The 23112-nt window shown below is 40.7% G+C and overlaps 1 protein-coding gene across 2 annotated transcripts in view; it reads left to right on the top strand.

Moving 5' to 3' along the window:
- Positions 1-23112, top strand: part of Gng2 (G protein subunit gamma 2) — a 100926-nt gene that overhangs the window by 8874 nt on the left and 68940 nt on the right. The window contains exon 2 of one of the 2 annotated variants that reach the window (XM_005367604.3): positions 6594-6634. The exons of the other annotated variant lie outside the window; for it this stretch is intronic. The gene's annotated coding sequence lies outside the window, so the exon portion shown is untranslated. The remainder of the gene's footprint in view (positions 1-6593; positions 6635-23112) is intronic. 2 annotated transcript variants of the gene reach the window in all.

Here is a 23112-nt window from a genome sequence, read left to right as displayed (position 1 = left end):
GGTGGGGGGGGCGTGGGCAGGGGAGAGGGCGGGAATAGAAAGCTGAGGTAAAACAGAATAGTCCTGATAGTCCTGAAAGAAATATGGCAAGTCCTATACAGGCAATAGGAAACGTACTTAGGTTACACATTAACCCTGCATTTCTGCATATATATATGTTGGTTCTCTGTGACTGAACATGCAGATCAATTTGGTCTAAATAAAAGCCAGCCTGGGCTGAGTAATGAATAAGCTCAGAGGACAAGGACTCATCTGTTCGACTTCAATGAGAAGACTTTTTCTCTCCCAAGGGGTATATTTTGTTGATTACAGTGCCTGTAAGTGAGGCTTGAATGATCGCTGGCATTTCTGATTACAAGTTACTGAGAGAATAGGTTTCCACTCTTTACTTCTGGGGACAAGTGCGTGGTTCCAGCAATGCCACATTCGCCTTCGTTCCTGCTTTCTACTCAGGTGTGCCACAGCGATAGGGACAAGGAGAGATTTCAGTGTTGTGACGGCCTGTCGCTGAGATGTGTTTCTGTGTATCCTATCCTAGCACACAGGTGGGAGTGGGAGGCTCTTTCTGCTGTGGATGATGGAGTGCCTCCTACTCTTAGATTTGCATTTTAAACAGGAAAGTACAGTTAATGTCTAATGTCAACAGAGCCCTGTTTAAGAAGGGTATTTGTCTTATCTGTGCTGAGCATATAAGAAAAACATTATATAGAAACAAAAATCTCACTGTCATTTTTGAGGTTTTCCGTTTTTTTCTTTAAGACTTCATGAATGTTTTTATGGAACACTGATATCCATGTATATTATTAAGTCACTTCACTAATAGTTTTATTGTTATTTTTCTCCTTTAAACAAAAAAGTTAATATTAAACAACTTTAAGGGTTTTTTTCAATTAAAAAAATGTAAAGAAAAGTGAGAATTTCTAGGCCAAAATATATTGGTCCAATCTATCTTTTGTTCTGTCTTGAAAAATCCAAAATAGAGCCGTGTAGAAAAACAAGAGTGTAAGGTTAATATTCAGGAGCTAGGTAGTTAGCGGAGATCGGTGTGGACTCAGCAGCACTTGGGGAAGTTACTTAGACGTTCTATACCTCAGTTCCCTTACGTGACAGGTATAAAGTGTTTATAGTCATATACCTGAACTATAGTGATTGTTCTGGAAATGAAGTTTCATTCCCCTCCAGTCAGTGTTCATCACTGGAGTTTGGAGTTGACTGGTACAGGGAGCGGTCAATGCCCTGACTTAGTGGAGTGCTAATCTCAGATTTGAACTATTTATCTAGGGTTCCATGGGCTTATCCATAACCACGTCCAGTTTTCCTCTCAGGAGTCTATTCATAACAGACTGACATGGCCCAAACCTGCTTTTGTGAGGTGTGGCCAAGTGCCCAGCTTTGGCCCAGGATAGGTAAGCAGTGTGGAGCATGTCATTTGTTGAAAGATGCTCCAAGAACAGTATACAAACCTATTCCCTGGCCATTGGCAGTGGTGTAAGGACAGCGAGGGTTTTGATTTGCAAAGACAGTAAGCCCCGTACCCCGCGCCAGTAATGACTGTGGAGTGAGGAGAACCAGGCTTTGCTATATAACAGTGGCTGTTATATAGTGCACTCTTGCCATTCTCACTGATAGTCACTTTGGATTTCATTTTAAACTGTGGGGGTGGTTATTGACATGAGTACATAAACATGTATATAATTCAGAAGATGCTGATTTTAAATGCCCATTTTGTGGCATTTTGTGGCATTGGAGTTACCGAGGGAGGAAGATAATTAAGTTTATATAAGTAATTTTCATTTTAATTTTTTTTGAAATAAGGTTTATTTCCATTTCACACAGAGGAAACCCGTACACTAAAACCACCAGGATCTCATCCTTTGAGGGAGTCAGTAGTTGTACCAATGTCGGACGTGTGGCAAGCAGCAGACCAGGAGACTTCTACCCACAGAGGTGCCTTGTGAGAGTTCAAAGAGAAGGAAACAGCCAGGCCAGGCCATGGCCTCTGTCTGGAACAAGTCTCCTAAGCCGTGTGGTCATTTTCTAGCTACAAACAATGATGAATAGTTCATACATGGCCTTAAGTGATGCTTATTTCATAAATAGAAGTCTAGATTCTTTCATGTTTCAAATTTTAAAAATAAACTATTTAACTTGGGACATTCAGTTTAAAATTCCTTGATGTTAAGATTTTGAATTATTCTGTAACTGTTTGTGCTCTCCAGTATAGGTTATTTTGTTTGGTATTTCTTATTAAATATTTTATTCCACCTGCTTATTTCACTAGAGTCTCTAAAAGCACTTCATGGAATAATTAAATTATTTAAATTAGGAAAAGAATAGTTATCTTCCATAGATAAATTCAAGTCAATTTCTTTGTAAATCTGAGGTAAACGAGGAAACTGATTCACTCTTTTCTTTCTACTCTTCATTTCTTTTTTCTTCCTTTCCTTTCCTTTTCTTTCTTCTTTTTTTTTTTTCATCTTCAAGAAGGGCCTGTTTGATTTTATGGATCCCTCCTCATAGCAAGAGATATGCTAATAAGAGCCACAAGTGCAAGAAAACGTTAAATCGATTTTATAAGCCAGTCAGAAACCCGTGTGTCTGGGCCTTCTGGGGGAAAAACTTATGAGTCATTTTCACAAACACACTCATAATCTCATTGTGCCTGTGGTTACCATGGTAATTAGGCCTGTCGAGCTGCCTTGCTTATGTTTCTGCAGAGGGAAGATGGGAGAAAAACTGTGAACTCTGAGCTTTGACTGTCAGCGTTAGCCTGCCTACTGTGGGAGAGGATTTGGAGGTTTCCCTCCAACACATTGACACGGTCATCCTGAAGGGAAGGGGAGAGACTCTGGACTCCCCCCTCCCCTCGTTGCTGTTGAAGACAAAGTAGCCATATTAGTGTTGGGGATTGCAGTTCACAGGGGAAAAAAGGACCAATTGGTACTCTCTGGGGAAGAAAAGGACAAATGGTTTCTTCAGCTAATAGAAGTCTCTAAGGTCAACCTGGTAAAATGCACAGGGCCCTAATGATCTACTCAAAGGCACTCAATGCCTCTGGCGTATCATTATTGCAGATTATAGTGATCATCCATGTTCTATCCAGTGAGAGGCTGTTTTATGTTTCTGATCTGATTCATACCTGCACCTGCTATATTTTCTTTATTTATGGACTGGATCTGAACCCTTTATATTGGGCAACCATCTTACAATGCAGGCCCATGTGTCTTCAAGGAGACCACCAAACAAACTTACAGGAGTTCTGCTAAGTCAGTCATTGCTCCTAAGGAAACCAAAATTAAAGTACACACTTGCTTGATAGACATCCAAGAGGATCTGGGGCTCAGTCAGCAGACTTGTGTAGAAGTCACTTGTTTTGGTTCTACTGAAGAACAAGCAGAGCCATGAGCCAAAGACATGAAGACACACAGAGAACTTTCCTGTTGTAGGGAGAGGGGGCCCTTTGTTCTGGCCACCAGGGTAGCTTACACCCGAAATAACCACACAGAAATTGTATTAGTTAAAACACTGCCTGGCCCATTATCTCTATCTTCTTATTGGCTAACTCTCACATCTTGATCTAACCCATTTCTATTTTCTGTCTATCACCATGAGGTCGTGGCTTACTGGGGAAGATTCAGCATGTCTGACCTGGCAGCTCCATGGCGGCTCTCTCTCTGCTTTCTTCCTCCCAGAATTCAGTTGTTGTCTTCCCACCTACCTAAGTGCTGCCCTATCAAAAGGCCAAGGAAGTTTCTTTATTCAACCAATGAAAGCAACACATAACACATAACCTCCTACTCCACTTCCCCAAGTCCCCTTCGTAAGGCTGGGCACCCTCCCAACATGTATGATTATTGTGTATCAGCTGCAATTTTATTCTTTAGAACATGCCTCTTGAAAGCAGATTTTTATTTAGAGTTAAATTAAGATTTCCTTATTTCAAGGGCTTGAAATAAAGATGTGCATGATTTGTGCTTCCTACATTCTAAACTATACATTTATTTTTATTCTCATAAGTAAAAATAATTATTACACAAACTTTGATTTGGTTGTCTTAACATTAGTAAAAAGTTTAATTTGGGCCACTAAGATGGCTAGAGAGGTGATGATCTGAACTGGACTGTTAGCTGGTAAGAGAATCCACTCCTACAAGTTGTCCTCTGACTTTCCAGCATGTATTGTGGTGTGCGTTGTCCGTACTCACACATGCGCACACACGGTGGAAAAATGTCCAAAATAAGTACGTTCTAAAAACATAACAATAAACCTTAACTTAATATTTTACTTATCATCAAAATAATTTATGGAAAGCATTAACAATTTGGTAGTAATAACACTATAATTTATGAATAATGAAAGTAAGAATAGAATCATTTGTTAAGTTTATTGTTAGTTGAACTAACTGCACATAGCAGGTACCTGATTTACAGTGACTGAAGGAAGTTAGAAAAGATTCTTTTTCACAACCCAGAGATGAATGGCCAAGGGCTGGCTTAGCAGTACTCAAGATCATACGGGGGAACTAGCTCTTCCATCAGATTGTTCCATGATTCCCTTGTTCTTGTGATCTCTTGTTCTTGATGGCTTGTGACAAGGACCCAGAAGGAAGGGAGAAGGAGAACATGGACCCACAGCTACACACATTACTTTTACAGTTTTCCCATTGAACTTTGTTGTTACATGGTGCATACCTCCAGCAATCTTAGCATGTATGGGCGTGTAGTCTTCTCAAAATATTTTAGTTTTGTAGATTCACCGACTTGAGGTGATGTTAGATAATAAAATGCCTGCAGGATAAGACAAAGTACATTAAATAATAAAGATGTTGTAACAAGCATTAGGACACTACTTAAAGAATGCTTGACTGTAATAGCTCACGACGAGATGTCTAGTAAATGACTGTAGTAATGAGGCAGGCACGTATGCAGGGTGGATACTTTGGGTACAAGGATGATTAGTGCCCTGGGCAGGACTGAGGAAATCAGAGTGGCATAGTTTAAAACTTATGAAATATTAATTCCTGGAATTTTCCATTTTCTATGTATTAACATTTTTCGGACTGCAGGTAACTAAAACGCAAAAGAGCAAAATTTCAAATGGGACAACAGGATGGGCGAAGTTACGTTAAGAGGCTAGCTGACACCACACTGGAGACAATGCTCTGCGTTTGTGTCTCTGCACGTAACTACCAGGTGCATTCTCCTCATCATTTAAATTTCTGGGCTGGGGATGAAGTGTTCTGATAGAAAGCTTGCCTAAAATGTGCAGTAACTGCCCTCCCCAACAGAAAAAGTCTTGTACTCACTGTTGGCTCGACATGCAGAGTTCCCGTTGCCTAGGAAGTGGTATTATTGTTAATTGGGTTATTTCTAACACCTTGGTAATAATTTTTGTCTACTGCTGTTGTTAGAATCAAGGAGCTGACTCACTAGAATGAAGATTGTAATCATGTCTAAGCCCCTTGATAAATAGACCAAGCTGCTTTTCAGAGACTTGTGCCAGAGTTTACACCATCAGCGTAATATATGAGCCTGCACCTCAGAGCACCCTTGTGCAGGCTTATTTTCTAAGTCATTATTATCCCCAGGGTTCAGTCTCTGAAAATAGGTTGTTTTTTGCCCTTGGCTTGTTTTCTTTTCCTTTGCTGTCATTAATCACAAGATAATGATTTTCTTTTTTTAATAACTTTGGTTTGTTTAAAACCTGTGACTTCTAGCAATCTGAGAATACAGCAGGTTGGGCCGAGATGTACATGCGGGTCTCATGCAGTGTGAGATCTCTGGAGACACCAACACCCATTTAGTCCCAGGATCTGATATGAATTTGCCTCCCACCCTCAGTCACATTCCTTTTGGTGTAAGACGCCTTTTTGTTCTGAGTCCGAAATGAAGTAGGAACGGGAAGGTCGTCCCTGAAACTTTGAGGTGGCTGTGTCTTCTGGTGGGAAGTATAGACACTAACCATAATTAAGCTGACTCGGGTGGAATTCACAGGGTCTATGTGAAGAGTGCAGGTGCTTGTAGACCTCAAAACAACCTATGGAAGACTACATGCTGGAGACTTTTACAACCAATCTGCTCTTTTAAAGGGTCAAGTACCCACAGACTGAGCATTCTTAGGAGACTAGCTCTCCTAAGGCCTAGGGCCAAAAGAAGCAGTCTGCTTTGGTCTTGGAAGGAACCAATCAGCCTAGCTCAAGAACAGAGTTTAGAACTACCCATCCCAGAGTACACAGCTGCTGCCACCAAGAACTCTGCTTTAGTGGGTTCCTCCCTGATTATTGTGTTTTCATGGTGGTTTTTGTTGTTGTTGCTGGTGGTGGTGGGGTGGTGTGTGTGTGTGTTTGTGTGTTGTAGAATAGTAAATTTCACAAAACAAAGAATTCTTATTTCACATGCTATTTCACATACATTTCTTAAAAAGAGACAGTTTACAAAGATGTGGGGCCTGACGTGCAAATGCAGGACTTTCTGTCTTTACCATTGGCCACAGAGCCCTCACCCTGGCCACAGAAACGGCTGTTTGCTCCCTTAGCTGTTATAAATCTATTTCTCGTTTTCTTAAATCATGCTTTCTTTGTTTTCTATACACAGTCAGATCTGCCAGTGAACCTCCGGCCTTGAAAGTTGACGAGGTAAGAATTCTGAGATATTTTCTTCTAGACTCATCATAAACCTAACTGGAACTTTTGGAGGGACCATGAGAATGTCAGAAATCTTACAGACCAGAACCCTTAAGTGTGTGACATCTTTACAGAAAGCAACCATGATAGTCTTGGACAGTGTTGCTGTAGTCTTGGTGTCTAAAGAAAGCATGGTTCTCTTTAGTGACAGTTAAAATTGGAGTTTTACCCAGATTTTCTCTATCTTCTAAAAAAATGTCTGAACTAGGGAACATTTGAAGTTGTTGCCTTAATAATGGGATCCCTGTGGTACCAAAAGTGATTAAGGGATTTCAAACATTAACATACCCTGCGCATGACAGAGCCTCAGGGTGACTGGTTTGGGAAGGTAAGCCTTGACTTAATGGATTAGTCATAGACATTGCAAAAGCTTTTGCCTGAGCAGCAACCAGAACAGCAAGAGGTCAGCTGAGTGCTGGTGGGCTCCTCTGAAAGACCCTTAATTAACTCTGGAGATGAGTTAAAGCCGTTTGGAACTGGTTACAAACTTGAAAGACCCCATTAGCCTGAGTCAGGTAAGACTGTAGTTTGCCTATCCAAAACTAGACGTGGTGTTTTTATTTGACAGAGACTCAGAATTTTCATTCCATTCAGCTTCATTATGAAAAATTATCACTGTATATCAAAGCAAAGATAACTGTTATAAAAATTTCCCATGTCCTCATCATCCAGTATGAGCAGTTATAAATTCACAGCCAGCATTGTTCTTTATACTTTCATCTGCTTCTCTTCTTTTTCCATTGGGTTGAACGATGTGGCCTCTTGCATTCGGTGGTAGGACTTTCAGTCATTTACTTATGTTTAATGGCTTTAGCAAAATTCTGATAAAAACAGGAAGCCTTGGCACCTGGCTTAGTTGATTTCTAGAAGTTGTCTCTCATTTGTTCTTCACGTAGCAAATGTGTGCTTAACATTTACAAGCCCTAGGCCTTTGGATAAGAAAAGGTTTCTCTTTTTTTTCAAACACACGGTAATGAGGTCCTCAAATTTGGACTTTTGAGATCATCAAATGAAGCTACCCATTTGATGACAGAATGAAAAGATGACATTCATCAACAACTTTAACAGTCAAATGTAAACCTTTGACATATATCACAATTCTAGAAACCCAATGGGGGGTTATTTCTTAACTTACTAACATAATGGGATTGCAAAAACTGTGCACAAAGCAAAACTCCTCCCAATTCTCTAATCAATCTTTCTGTTTTATCATGAAGTTCCTTCAGCAATCTCCCTCCATTTCAAGGAAAAACTCTGTGAGAGCAGGTGTGGTTTCCAACTGAACAGTTTTGCCTCCAGCGTGTAGCCAACACATCTGGCATTTGTTATATATTTAATAAAAGTGTTGAATGAATGAACAAAAGAATTAAAGCCAGATGTAGGTGTACAAAGATGAAATCCACATAGGCCACAGTATTGCCAACTGCATGGGAGAGTAATGTGGTATTAGAGGCCCCATGGATGAAGGATGAGCAAAGCGTCACCAGCAGGTGGAGGAGGGGCCTGGCCTGGTGGCACTGTGGAGGAAAGCTTTGAGTCCTGGTGAGATGCTCCCGGTCTGGAAGGGAGAGAAGACTCAATCCAGGCATAAAGAGTCCTGTGTCAGAATACACACAGATGCCAAAGGCCATGATGTCTTCTCAAACCTTCAGAGATTTCAAGTGGCCAGGGTGTAACTGACTGAAAAGGCAGGCCTTTTCACTAAGTGTGGAGGGATTCTGTAATCTGGGTGGGCAGGCAGAAAAGAATATGCAATGAGATTTTTTTTCTTGGAAAAGATGATTCTACAGGCAGCTGGGGAAATGGAAGGAAGGCAGTGGGAAGACATGTGTCTAAGAAGGGGCTGGGTTCGGGAGAGCTGGTGGAATTGATGATGGGAGTGAGCAGTAAAGGGGAGAAAGCATCTAGGATGCCTCAAAACGTCTCTTTGGGAAATTGAGCTGGGGAGTGATTGCCAGGCTCTAGATGCAAGAAGAGAGACTAGAATTCAGCTTCCAGGAGTGGCTTCATCCACATGGGTGTACCTGTAGACCCCTTCCTGCCAGGCAGAGCAGCATTGTCCTGATAGAGTCGGGGTTGTCCGCTAGCACCCCTAGAGAAACATGGAAACACAAGGCTACACAGAAGCCACCCAGATCAGTTGAATCAGAAGCCTTAGGGGAAAAGCCTGGATAGCCTAAGTTTCTGAAAGTTCTGCAGATGGTTATACAGTACAGAGTTGAGGATTTTTGTGTGTGAGCTTATGTGAAGATAGCTTTGTGAGCACTGCACGTGTGTGTGCATGTGTGCGTGTGCATGCGTGTGTGCATGTGTGTGTGCATGCGTGTGTGCATGTGTGTGTGCGTGCGTGCATGTGTGCATGTGTGTGCGTGCGTGCATGCGTATATATATACACATATTGCATGCGTATATATATATACATATATATGTGTATATATATATATGACCATGCAGAACTTCAGCTGCCCTATAATCAAGTTCTTTAAGTATCTCATACCTTTTGGTTAAGGACTGGGCCATCCCGATATTCTTTCAAATATTACTAATACTAAGAATGTTTTATACATCTTCTGGCATTCTTTGTAAGCTGTGTGGGTTTCATGTTAAAAAGTAAACTGAAAAATTTCAAGTAAATCCAAGCAGAGTTGCCCAGTGGAGGTTGATCAGGTGTTCATTGGGACAGTTCTTCATTGTGCTCTTGGTACTTGTAGCTCATAGAGGGCAATGGCATCCTGTAGTCATTGTGGTCTCTGGAATGCTCTAGGAACACGCTGAGAACTACTATGCCTTTGCACACAACTTTATTTATTTTTTTGCATTTTAGAACTTTATTTTATTGTAACTGTATGCATAAGAAATACACTCATATTGGTTAATAGAGTACAATTATGTTTAACTTATCCTACACAATCTTGACCAGAAACTTGGTACATGATTTAAAATTTTTTAAAGAAACGCACTAGTCTGATTTATTTCTATTACAAATGTATTAAAGATCCTCCATTAAATGCTGCTGGAGGCAGTAGAACCTTGAGAAATATACTTTTGTTTTGTCTCAGAAAAGTAACACGTATTGTACTGTAAAGGTTTATAAGATTGACGCAAAACATTGTTGTAATGTTACAATACTAGTTTTTGGAGTTCAGTAACTATGGGATACACTCAGCTGTAAAAGCGGTCTCACTTAGCCAGCCGTACACATGGACTGCAAATCTTCGTATTCGAATCATTTCTGAACCGAGACTACAGGGCGGCTCTGTCGTTAAAGGCTAGGCTGCACACAACTTTAAAGGGTTATTTGGCATTTGCTACTCTCTCCTTTTGCATTTTTTCTTCAGAAAAAGATTATCTTTCTTGGTGGTCCCTTATCTAAATTGTCTCTGACTTATACTAAAGAAAGAAACTAAACAAAGTAGGCATATAAAAGGTGGTGTTATTTTGTGCCCTCTCGGGGATTTTGAGCAGATTTGGTTTAGTACTAAGTTTGTTTTTTTAAGTCCAAACAGAGAAGCAAATTAAACACTAGGTAAGAAATTGTCAAATATTATGGTTTGAAACAAAATCCTGCTAAGGTACCAGACAAATGGTACTCCAGTGATGAAAGATGATTTGTTTTCTGTTGCTGTTATAACAAGTTATTATGTTTAACATCTTAAAAACATACATATGCATATTCCAGTACCATGGGATAGGATCTGCAGGGATCTCACTTTGGCTAAAAGTCACATATTAAGAGGCTCAAGGCCCCTCATCTTTATAGTTTCCAATGCCATTTTCAAAGCTTGTGACATTGTGTATCTGTGTGACTTTGTACTGTAGGCACATTATCTTCAGACCTGCTACAACTAGATGAACAGAAATAATCTCACAAGATCCTTAATTTAATCGTATCTACATACTCCCTTTATTCAGGTCAGGCTCCACAGTGGCAGGCTCCGGGAGACTGAGACATAGACTTGGCTGTTATTCTGCCTACCACAGAGGAAAGAGGAACTGTTCAGAAGTAGCGATGCTTCAGGTTGGGTCCATGTCACTTCATTACACTAGATTGAGGGGTTTCAGTGCTCCTGAGCAAATGAAATAAGTTTTTGACTTAGCTCCATAGTTTCTACGCTGTGGGTCCAGGCACTGGAGACTTCTCCTTTTCTTAGACTATTTGGCAGTGAAGCAAGCAGACAGGTTGAAGTCAGATTGAAGTCCAGTGCCTCCCTTGTTTTTGGCTAGACTGTGGAACTATGGGTGTGGCCTCTGGAGAGGTTGCTACTTTGGGTGTTTTTCCAGCTCTGAGTGCTTGTCTATAGGTCGTAGGTTCCCAGGACTTTAAATAGGGCTGGAGAGTGTGGGGGTTTTATCATAGGCTACTCTGTCTGCCTGCCACATCTGTATTATTTATTAGGCTCTGAAATATGAAGATTGGGGAGGGAGAGATATAGTATTCAGCATCTCTATGTAGCATGGCTGTTACTGACAGTTTCCAAGCGTATCTCAGCTTCCTCCACGTTATGTAGGTTATCCCTGAAAGTAAGAAACTATTTCTTGTGGAAAAAAAATGGATTGTTGGGTTATTTTGGGGTTTTGATCCTACTGCATATACTGGCTTTGTGGGAGCCTAGGCAGTTTGGATGCTCAACTTACTAAACCTGGATGGAGGTGGGCGGTCCTTGGACTTCCCACAGGTCAGGGAACCCTGATTACTCTTCAAGCTGATGAGGGAGAGGGACTTGATGGGGGAGGGGGAGGGAAATGGGAGGCGGTGGCAGGGATGAGGCAGAAATCCTTAATAAATAAATAAAAAAATAAAAAAAAATAAAAGGGCCATCTTGAAAGGAACATGAGAGCTTAAAGATTTTGCTGAGGTTTTAAGTTCTTCATATGTCTTTGTAGCAAGACTCCCTTCTACCAACTGTAGATACCCCAGCACCACAAGCCTGAAGTTTAAATCTAGGGCTGTCAGAGGAGCATCAAAATGTCCTGATTTTTCCAAGAGTAGGGGGACACCATCTTCCCTTTCTTTCCCCTCAAGACACAGGACTTCCAGAACTAAAACTTGGAGAATCCTAAGCATAACAGGATAGTGGATCATCTTAAAGGGCTAAGGAAATAGCTCCAGCGGACTTTGATGTCATGCTGATGGATTTTTAGAACAAAGGTTTTAGTTTAACTAAATAATGAAAATGGCCTCCAGGGTTTGGATTGAAAATGGTAACAAATCTATCCTATTTGGAAAACCTGCATCTATCACCCTCTGCATTCATGGGTTCTGCACCAACAGATTTAGCCAATCATAGGTAGAAAAATATTTTTAAAAAATTACTTCTGGGGGTGAGAGATATATCTCAATAGGTAGACTGCTTGCCTAACATGCATGAAGCCCTGGGTTAGATCTTTAGCACCACGTAAAGTAAACATAGTAGTAATACACCCTTCAATAGAAGCACTTGGGAGGTGGAAGCAAGAGGATCAGAAGTTCAAGAGCATCGTCAACTATATAGGAATTCAAGGTTAGCCTGAGATACATGGCATCCTGTTTCAAAAACAAACAAAACAAAACAAAAAACCCTCAGTTCTGTAGTGTGTGTCTACATGCTTTTTTTCCTGGTCATCCCACAAACAATGCAACCTAATAACCTAATAATTCATAGCATTTACCATGCCATGACAAGTAATCTAGAGGCAATTCAAAGAGAAGATGCATAAGAGGTTATATGTAAATATCATGCCATTTGACAGCTACAGATTTTGGTGTCCAGATAGTCTCTCACAGGTACCCATAAGTCAGGATGGCTCTACACATGCAAAGTCGACACAGTAACGACAATTCCTAGGATTCAGAAGAACCAGCAACATTTGTGAAACCACAAGGTCAATTAAAAGTGTTTTCCTGCCCAGTTAGTTCCCCAGTGGCAGCAGTTGCTTCCTTTGTGCTCCCTGCAAAAATGGAAGCTTCAAGAACTGTGTTACTGAGCATACATGGGACCTCCCTCCCTCCATCTTCTTCAGTATGTCAGCATGTATAGAGGTTATAATACCCAAGTCTGCCATGGAGTTCTCTTAGCTTTCATCCTACGTTTTGTGTTACAAAACTGAACACTTACCTCCTAATAAGCAGCGTAGAGTGTTTGGAAGACTGGGTGCTTTAAGGGACGGGGTTGAGCAGACAATGACTTGGATATTGCTGCATCTGCTAATGACACCTGCTTAGCTGTCCAAAGCAAAGCCTAACAGAAGAGATGCTGATAGTCCTAGGGCGGTGTCCCTTGCTCTTCTGTGGCTTTTATTTGGAGTTTTGATCTCTCTAAACCATTAGGACTAAACAAAGAGAATTGTAATCATACTGGAAACAGCAATATGTTGACTTCCTCAGGCAAGAGTTTGACTTTCAGGAGTCGGCAGGGTTTTGAGCTGTTGTTGATTTTTGATTGATGTTTTTTAAATGTGACTCATCATTTCCTACCTTCCAAACTATGCTACTTGATAGATCCAAGGAATTCTCTTCTTTTCACTCCCCCAAAAGATTTAACATTATCAGTTATTGAGGGAGCTATATTTTTGCACAGGGGTCCTGGACAGATTTGCAAGTTTACTGTTAATTTGTTTATTTATCTATTTCTTGTATAGAGGTGCAGGTGGGTGCATGGTATGTGTGTGTGTGTGTACACATGTAGCATGGATTATACACACAATGCTGGTTTGAAGGGAAGAAGACAACTTGCAGTAGTTGCTTGTCTCCTTCTGTCATGTAGCTTTGTAGGGATTGAACTCAGGGGGAAAGTTTTGCTGCAAGCCCCAAAATGCGCTAAGACAACTCCCTGGCACCAGACTTGTGAATTGCTTTGACTTTTTACTAAATCATATTTGGAACTTCTTCTTTTAAGACTTCTGATCTCCGCTAAATTGATTAATTAATTAATCTATTTATTTATGTTTTGAGTCAGGGTTTCACCGTGTAGCTTCCCAGATGCTGGGATTTTGGGCATGCATGCCAGACATGGCAACCCTGGTGTCATTTTTCCAAGACTATCTAGGGGTCACGGACATAGTTCAGTGGTAGAGCACTTGCTGGGCTCCAGTGAAGGCCTGGTTTGAGTCTCAGCGTTGGAACAACAAGACCCTACTGGTGTTTCCATGAATTAGCAAGTTCTATAAGAAACTAGACAATTACTTAAGCCCATATTCTTTTATTCTTTTTAAAAGAGAGATTAGAGGACATATGCAAATAAGGGATCAAAGTCTCTAGTGGCTGGGCAGTGGTAGTGGCACACACCTTTAATCCCAGCATCTGGGAGGCAGAGGCAGGCGGATCTCTAAGTTCGAGGCCAGCCTGGTCTACAGAGAGAGTTCCAGGACAGCCAGGTGTACACAGAGAAACCCTGTATAAAAATAAATAAATAGATAGATAGATAGATAGATAGATAGATAGATAAATAAATAAGAAGGAAAGCAAAAGAAAAAAGACTTCTGTGCTGGGAACAGGATTTCCTATTGGGGAAATGTCCAGGAAGAAGATAGAGGTGACGTTTGCATTATTACTAAATGCCACCCCACTGTTTGCTTTAATGAAAGGTGAATAATTTTACCTTAATTAAAAAAACTAAACTTCCAAAGGAGAAAATAAGCTGCTTCTCCTTGTCTTCAAATTCTGGGAAGGATCTGTAGCCATTATAATGCACTCGTATTAAAGCCCCAGCCCTCAATTATTGTCTGTTCTTTTCCATTACTGAGAGAAAATATTAGCCTCAGAGTCATGGTGGTACTAAGTGAGGAAGCTGTTGAATTGTTCATTGTTAAAATGTGTCTTTTTTGTCACTAGGATATCAACTGGTCTATCTTCGGCAAAGCTTATCACAATAAAACGTTTTTTAAAGTTTAGCAATTTAAAGGGACTTGGCTTCTTTCCACCTGTCGTGGGATAGAAGTCCTTTTAGAACCATTGTAAGCTTTTACTATCCTGTAGTACAAACTGTAATTGGAAGTAATAGAATGGAAGAAGTCCAGATGTGTCAATTTTAATAAAATGTGAGCCAGGTAGTAGATTTCATATATAGAAATATCTTTTATTAAACTATCTCCTTAGACGTCCCAAGGGCCAATAATTGATGGGGACTTCTTTCAAGAGAACATGAGGAAATGTGGGATTAATTATGAAATCTTGTGTTTTTAAATTTCTGCTAGATTCATAGATAACCATTTTAACCTTTCTACAGAGATGTAACTAGGCAACCAATATAGCATTTGGTCTCTGCACAGCACCCAAAGTGTGTAGCTATTACATCATTTTCTTTTTTAGAAATACTATTTAAATCTCTTCTTTAGCTTTAGCATATGCTGCCATGTAACCTTTATTTTCTTTGAAAATATCACACATATCCCCAGCCTGGATCATAGTGTGGTTCCTGGAAGCCCAGCGTTAAGGCAGTGTGTACACAGGAGCAATGATGTGGTTTGACAGTGGCCACATGCACTGTGCTTTATAATTTAGGTTAAGGTAGTAGGTATCACTTTAAAAAAGCTATAACAATATTTAAAAAATATTTTTATTAATCTTTTGATAATTTCATACACTGTATCTTGATCATAATCACCCTGTTTCTCATTCTAACTCTTCCCAGATCTACCCCATCTATCTATCCCCTCAGATTCATGCTTTCTTTTTTTTCTTTTTACAATAACCCTTGACTCCAATTAGTGCTGTCAATATATTCCTAAGTCTGGGGGCCATTCACTGTAGAGTGGTCAGTGGGCCAAGCAGGCACCACACCCAGAAGAAAAATGATCCTCTCCCAGAGTTCATCTAGTTCAGTTACGGTGTAATCTTGTTAGTCTTTTCTCTTCCCATGACTGACTCGATTTTGCAGGTCAAACACAGGCAGTCATACTTGCTACGACTTCATGAGTGCAGCAGTCTATCAAAGTTTTCTTTCAGTCCTATCTGACCTCTGGCTCCTAGAATCTTTCTGCTCCCTCTCCCATGTAACATGAGGGCCTGCTAGTTGGGGTTTTTGTCCTGCTCGGTTCCCGCAGCCTTTTAGCTCCCCCCCCCCAAATCACACAGAGTCTGCATTAGTTATAAACTGATTGGCCCATTAGCTCAAGCTTCTTATTAACCCTTGTAAGTTATATTAACCCATTATTCTTATCTGTGTTAGCCACATGTCTCAGTACCTTTTTCGCAGGGCAGGTCACATCCTGCTTCTTCAGTGTCTGGACAGGACTGGGGAGAGAACTTCCTCCTTCCCATAATTCTCCTGTTTTCATTCACCTGCCTCTACTCCCTGTCTGCTTGTCCCTCCTATACTTCCTGCCTGGCTACTGACCAATCAGCATTTATTTAAAACATAATAGACAGAATACAGAATTGTGCCGCACCATGTACCCATGGGCAATCGCCACATTGGTTGGTCATTATTGCAGTTCACAGTAGGTAAGAGACTAAAGAGGAATCCTCCCCCAAGCAGCCTGCAGAGTTCCTTCCAGAACTATGAAAGCTCATCAGGGAGATGCTTCCTGGTCAGTACCAACTTGATTTCTTCATGCCTTGTGACCAATGTGGGTGGTGTCTCCAACAGTAGGAAGTAGACATCACTTTTAATGTGGGAACATGTAAAGGTTTAAACTTCTGTCCTCAGTAGGTAGAAATGAGTGTTTTCCACAGCATGATTAATGAAAACAATATATATCTTAGAGAAGAAAACTGGACTTTATTCTAATGAACTTGGTTATACTGTACTGTATATGTGGTAACTAGAAATACCAAGTTTTGTCAGTAAGCAAGAACTTATTAAAAGCATTTTATATCTCAAACACTCTCTAGGTAGGTGCTGTGTTCCTTTTTGGTTATAATCATGATTTTAAATTTTTAATTAGCATTTTCTTAATAAAATTAAAGTACTAGAGATGGATATAAGTGAAAAGTAAAGGGGTTTTACTCCATCAGTTTCTAGCGTCACTGTCAGAGGTGACTGAAGTGAACAGTTTCTGGTACATGTTGGAGAGACTTCCCCTGTCCTAGTTATGCTGTAGAGAGAAGGTGGGTGTGTTAAGTAGTATACAGCCATCTGTCCCTCAGCTTCTCTTCTAAGCCAAATCTTTTAATTTTGAAATGCTGTTTGATACTTCTTTTTCAAATGTGTCTTTTAAAAATTGCCATGGCCAATGTGGCTAGGGCTGAGGGCATGAGGGACAGTGGAAGAGTCAGTGTGAGCAACAACCAAGGAACAGTCTTTAGTGTTGCTCTCTGTAATCCTCATATCGCCTGTAGTACATGATGTCCCTGTATCCTTTAAAGGACCTGTGACACAGCAACTGCTAACTTTATAGAACAGGAAGCTGTGGTTCCCGTAGGTAGACAATTTGCCCATGATCATTAGGTCACACAGTGATCAGTGGAGACAGGATCAGAATAGACACTGAGTTTCAGCCTGTCTTAGTCAGAGTCCTATTGCTGTGAATGTCCATGACCATGACAACTCTTTCTTTTTAAATTTTTATTTATTTATTATTTATAATTTCATTTTTACATTACAACCACAGTTCTCCCTCCCACCCCTTTTCCCAACTCCCTATTACCTCCCCTTCAGATCACCCCTCACCCACTCCTCCCAAAGCCCTCCCATGGGGAATCAACAAAGCCAAGCGCATTAAGTTGAGACAGGACCAAGCCCCCCCCCCCCATGCCTGCATCAAGAATGAGCACAGCATCCTACCATAGAAAATAGATTCCAAATAACTAGGACCCAGGGCTAGATCCTGGTCCCACTGCCAGGGGCTCTTCAGATAGACCAAGCTACACAACTGGTTCCCACATGCAGAGGACATGCAGAGGACATGGTTTCATCCCAAGCAGGCTCCACAGCTGTTAGTCTAGAGTTTGTGAGTTCCCACGAGCTTGGTTTAGCTGTCTGTAGATTTTTCTGTCATCATCTCGACCTCCCTTGCTCATATAATTCCTCCTCTCTCTCTTTTACTGGATTCCTGAAGTTGAGCCTGGTGTTTGGCTCTGGATCTCTGCATCTGGTTCCATCAGTTACTAGATGAAGGCTCTATGATGATAGTTTGGGTATTCACCAATCAGATTACAGAGGAAGGCCAATTCAGGAAGCCTCTCTACTATTGCTAGGAGTCTTATCTGAGGTCATTTTTGGACCATGATAACTCTTAAAAAGGAAAATATTTAATTGGGGCTTGCTTGCAGTTCAGAGGTTATCATGGAGGGTACGTGGTGTGGTGGCATGCAGACAGTCATGGTGCTGAAGAAAGAGCTGAGAGTTCTACATTTGGGGTCTCAGAAAGCAGGAAGAGAGAGAGAGTCTCTGGGCCTGGCGTGAGCTTCTAAAACCTCAAAGTTCAGCTCCCTAAGCATTCAAATACATGATCCTATGAGAGACATTCTTTGTTGTAGGAAGAGAGGGCCATGTTCCTGGAAATTACCACACAAAAATCTGTATTAATTAAATCACTGCCTGGCCCATTAGCTCTAGTCTCTTATTGGCTAACTCTCACATCTTGATTCAACCCATTTCTAATAATCTGTATGTCATCACGAGGCTGTGGCTTACCGGGGAAATATTCAGCATGTCTGACCTGGCAGCTGGCTCCATGGCGGCTCTCTCAGCCTGCCTTCTTCCCCCCAGAATTCTGTTCTGTCTACTCCGCCCTCCTAAGTGCTGTCCTATCAAAAGGCCAAGGCAGCTTCTTTATTCAACCAATGAAATCAACACAAATACAGAAGGAACTCCTACACTAATTGTTATTCAAACTACCACTCAGAGCACTTGATGGTTATGAAGATGAAGTTAACAACACTTCTGTGGTTCCTGAAGTGACCGACTAAAAGTGTCGGTGAATTCTCAAGACTTGATTACACAGTCATTCTGATTCTGCCAGTGACAAGTTATTTAAGACAGTGCAAATTGGGGGAGCCAGCTCTCTCTTTTTTTATTTCTTTAGGTAATTCTAAGTGCAAGGTGAGACCCTAGCCAAACTGATAAAGCCATACGTTTTCATCCCTAGACCACAAGGGTTAGTTTAAAGAACTGACTCGTAACCAGCAGGGGTCAGAGAGTTCTTTGGGTCATCTAAAAGTTGAGAAAGGGAAGGCCCATCTTTTCTGGACTTGAGGGAGTAGGAATTGTGTCTGGCTATGTTTCAGTCTATTTAGATGATGAAGTCCAGAGCACAGTGGGGAGGAGAGTGGGGGACAGAAAGCCAGGGATCAGGGGAGGGAGGGAAAAGAGGAGGAGAGAAAATGGAAAGAAAGAAAGAAAGAAAGAAAGAAAGAAAGAAAGAAAGAAAGAAAGAGTAGAGACAATGCAGGGAAAAGAATGAGGTCCAGCATGCCTAGAAACAACTGGGCTCCAAGAATCCAGCCTGTGTAAGCCAGCGCATTTCCACTTTTTGCCCAATTTAACCCAAGCTGTTACTAAAGGAGCTCTGACCGACACCTCCAGGCTTCAGTTCTCTCACCTGTAAGCTGGGGTTATGGTAGCTCTTACTATATCTGAGCTATTACAAGCAACAGCTGACATAATGAACAGGAAAATACTTTATAAATTATAAAATGTGACACAAAAGCAGGATGGCACTCTTTACTGATGCTACATTGAACTAGGAAAAGTTGAAAGAATGGAGCTACCACCCATTTGGAGAATTAGAAATGAGAACTTGTGAGCCATCTGGTCCTAAGGAAGCTGCCAGAGTTCCCTAGTTTTTCTTCTCAGATCTACTTTCAGAGTCCTTCAAGCTCTACTTGTGCCCACAATGAACACAAGGATAGACTTGAGTTAGTCCAGTGGGTCTCTCCTCTCCCCTCTGCCTTCTTCTATCACCCCTGCCACATACACACAACATCATATTAACACTTCAACATTTTAGCTTGTCATTTAAAGAGCTCTATCAATTCATACTAAAAACATTTTGTCTTTATTAAAGAAAAAACTATGTAAGAGCTAAAGGCAGCTATTATTGTTATATCTCTTTTAGAATGGTACTGTGTAGTTGATTCTGAGAGTTGGAGGTGTTTGCTTCTGGATTTAGACAGACTCAGAATTCACCCTTTTTTAAAAAGAGAATATCTTGCTAGTAGGTTGAAGTCTTGAGATTATAATTTATTCATGATTCAAGACTCATATTTCAGTTTTATAGTATTTTTCACTATATGTAATGGTACCTCCCAATGAGGTAAAACACATGGAGCCTCCACAGAACCTTAGCTTTGCCGGTTCATTGTATTACACATTCATTTCTTTTATGTTTGATAATTAGAACCTCCCCCAAAGTTATTTAAGGCCTCAGTCTGATAGGAAACTGCTTATAAAAAGGTTGAAGCCAGTGTGGAAATACGGTTTACTAATGTGAGAGGAGCAGGGCCCTTCAACCTGAAGATGTTCTGTATTTCTCATACTGAAAAATCTGGAAAACATGTCCACTTTCTTCCCTGTGATCAGAAGTCTGTGAGGATGTGTTATCTTACAGCCACCAGTGTGTGTGTGGGCATGAGGCTGAATCTGTGCTAGTGGACCCCTACACCACACACACACACACACACTGTGAGGATGTGTTATCTTACAGCCACCAGTGTGTGTGTGGGCATGAGGCTGAATCTGTGCTAGTGGACCCCTACACCAGACACACACACACACACACACACACACACCCTTCACCTATTGATGTCAATAATGCCAGTGATTTCATGTAAACCGAGGAATGAGTTTATATTATGAATAAGTTTCTGGGTCTTCAAGCTGAAGAAAATGCCAACTGAATTGGAAACAGATGGAACCCTCAAATTGGTTCATTTTAGTAGAGCTCAATATGGGGAGTGATTTTCAAGGAAATGGGCAGAGTCTAGGGAAAATACTAAAGAATTGTTCAGGTTGTCCTGAAGCAATGACAGAAATGAGGAGAGAACCTTCAAAGAGGAGCTGAAGCCACCAGGAAAGGAGTCTGGTCATATTATGATGATCCTGTAAACAGAAGTCCCAGGAAACAAGAAGCCAGAATTGATTCTCCCTCTTCCCTCTGACCTTCTCACGGTCCCTGCTGGCCGAGACCCCTGGCAGGCAACGAGCCAGCTACCTGCTATGGAGGCCAAATGGTTTAGTTTCCTAGGGGCACAGAACCAGGAGGACAAGAAATGGGAGATATAGAGCCTGGTCCACCTAGGAAAAAAGGCTTGCATGAAACAAATGGCTGCACTTAACCCTAATGTAACCCTTCCACCCCCAAAATATTGTGTTAGTAGATGTTCATGTTTCTATTAATTTAACTTAATCAAGGCCGTAGCCCATGTTCAAATGAACCAAAATGCAACAGTAGCATTTGAGCAGAGTTGTTTGGTGAACGGTGACTTGGAGGAGGTCACAGGATCTTGAGATCACCCTCATTCTTGCCTCATTCAGAGCTGGGAAGGCAACTTCAATAAACATAGTAGAATTTTTCAGCTGAGCATAAGTGAGAAATTTTTGTAGCCCACAGTCAGGGATTCCTAACAGTTAAAGGAATGGCTGGTATTCAAAAGAATTGACAGGTCCAGCTAGACGGCTGAGGGCCAGGTTTTTGTTTGCTCTTGTTTTTTAATATCAATTCAATTGTTTTCATTCATTTGCTGAAGGAATCACTATTTCTTACTTTGATCAACCTAGATGAACTTCTTTGAACTACTGAAAATGAGTGAATCCTTTGAGTTGGGTACACCTTCATAATTAGCAAAGGCACTGGGAAATAAGTCAAAAGAAAGCAAATGTGCAATCCTACTCTGTACTGTAAATGTCTTCTTTGGATCAGAACATTCCCTGAGATTGCAAATCCTGGTGGGCAGAGTTGAGTATATAACAGGAACGATGAAAGACCTGGGAAGGAGAAAAACAACATGGAGATCAGGCATGGAATAAATAGTCTCAACGTGATAATGTCTGTGACCCTTGGTGACTTACTGAACTTTACTTCAGATTCTCCTCATGGACATCATGAGAATAATTTGACTTACTCAAAAATTAATTGACATTGCAATGCCAAATGAAGGCATTGCTTTCCATCCGATAGTCACAATATATTTAGGAGATATGTGTCTGTATTTAAACACCATGGTTAAAGAATAACTGATAAATAATGCATGCATTTGATGTTTGTAATGTGACAGTGGTTTGGGGTATAAAGGACATTCCTGTAATCCCATCATGAGGGAAACGGAAATCAGAGAATCACAAATTAGAAGTGAACCTGGATTATGTAGCAAGATCTTGTCTAAAAAACAAAGCTAAACAGAAAACTTCCAATTAGATTTGCCCAAAGACTCACTTTATAAAATTGTTACTTCTTACGTTTATTGATGCATAATAAATGGTACATTTAAAGAGTGTGATTTGATGAATGTGAAAGGCATGAAACCATAGCTACAATAAAATAATAATGATGTCCACTCACAAATTGCTTTATCACAGTGATAAACCAGATCCCCTCCCCATTCCAGCATAATCACATTGAGAAGTTGTAGTTAATTTTGTTTGCCTCTTGGTAAATTTTATTTCATTAGGTTTTTGGTCCTTTTCCTTTCTTTTTTCTCATTAATAGTATAACTTTTTTTTTAAAGAATCCCATGTTATTATAGTTGACAGCTCTGTTATCATACTTTTGGAGCAGCACGGTAAAAAAGACTGGGCACAAAAGCAGACAGAGCAGTAATTGCATTTACTAATGTCTGTTTTGCTTGAATTCAGAGCTGAAGCTTGCTTTATTCAGCCTCCTAAGCTTACTAAAAACAAGCAAGATGGTAGAAAGAACCTAGTGACCATCAGCTGATGAATGGCTAACAAAAACTGTGGTCTGTTTTATTCATCTGAAGAAGGAGGGACATAGTGATGCATGTTCCAACATGGATGAATCCAGAGAACACTACGCTGTGACAGAAACCACATACTGTGTCTTTTTACTCGTTGACATATTCAAAAGAGGACAATCCACAGAATAGATGAGTTTTATTGAGAGCTGGTGGGAGGCAGGAAAAAATGAATATGATTCTGCTGTGAAAATATCCAGGAATGTAATAAAAATGATGGACACGAAACTTTGTGTTGTATCCCAATAAAGCTATGTGGGGGTGTGTGGAGGTGTGTTTGTGTGTGCACTTGTTGTAGAAGCCAGAGATCAATGTTGAATGTCTTCCTCCACTGCCACCCACCTTATTTTCTGGGATAGGTTTTCTTACCAAACCTGTAACTTACTTATTAGACAAGAATAAATTGCCAGTGAGCCCCAGGGATTATCCTGTCCCCTGAGTCCCTAGCACTAGAGTTACTGGTACAAAACACCTTGCCTGGCTTTTTACACAGGTGCCAGGGATCTGAGTTCAGGTCCTTTGCTGTTGTGGCAAACACTTTACTGAGCCATTCCCCAAGCCTGAAACTATTATTTTAAAAAAAAAAAAGCCAAAGAGA

This window comes from Microtus ochrogaster, unplaced genomic scaffold, assembly GCF_000317375.1.
Source record: "Microtus ochrogaster isolate Prairie Vole_2 unplaced genomic scaffold, MicOch1.0 UNK21, whole genome shotgun sequence".
NCBI lineage: Eukaryota > Metazoa > Chordata > Mammalia > Rodentia > Cricetidae > Microtus > Microtus ochrogaster.
The sequence above is the reverse complement of the archived record's forward strand: the minus strand, read 5'-3'. Positions and strand labels throughout refer to the sequence as shown.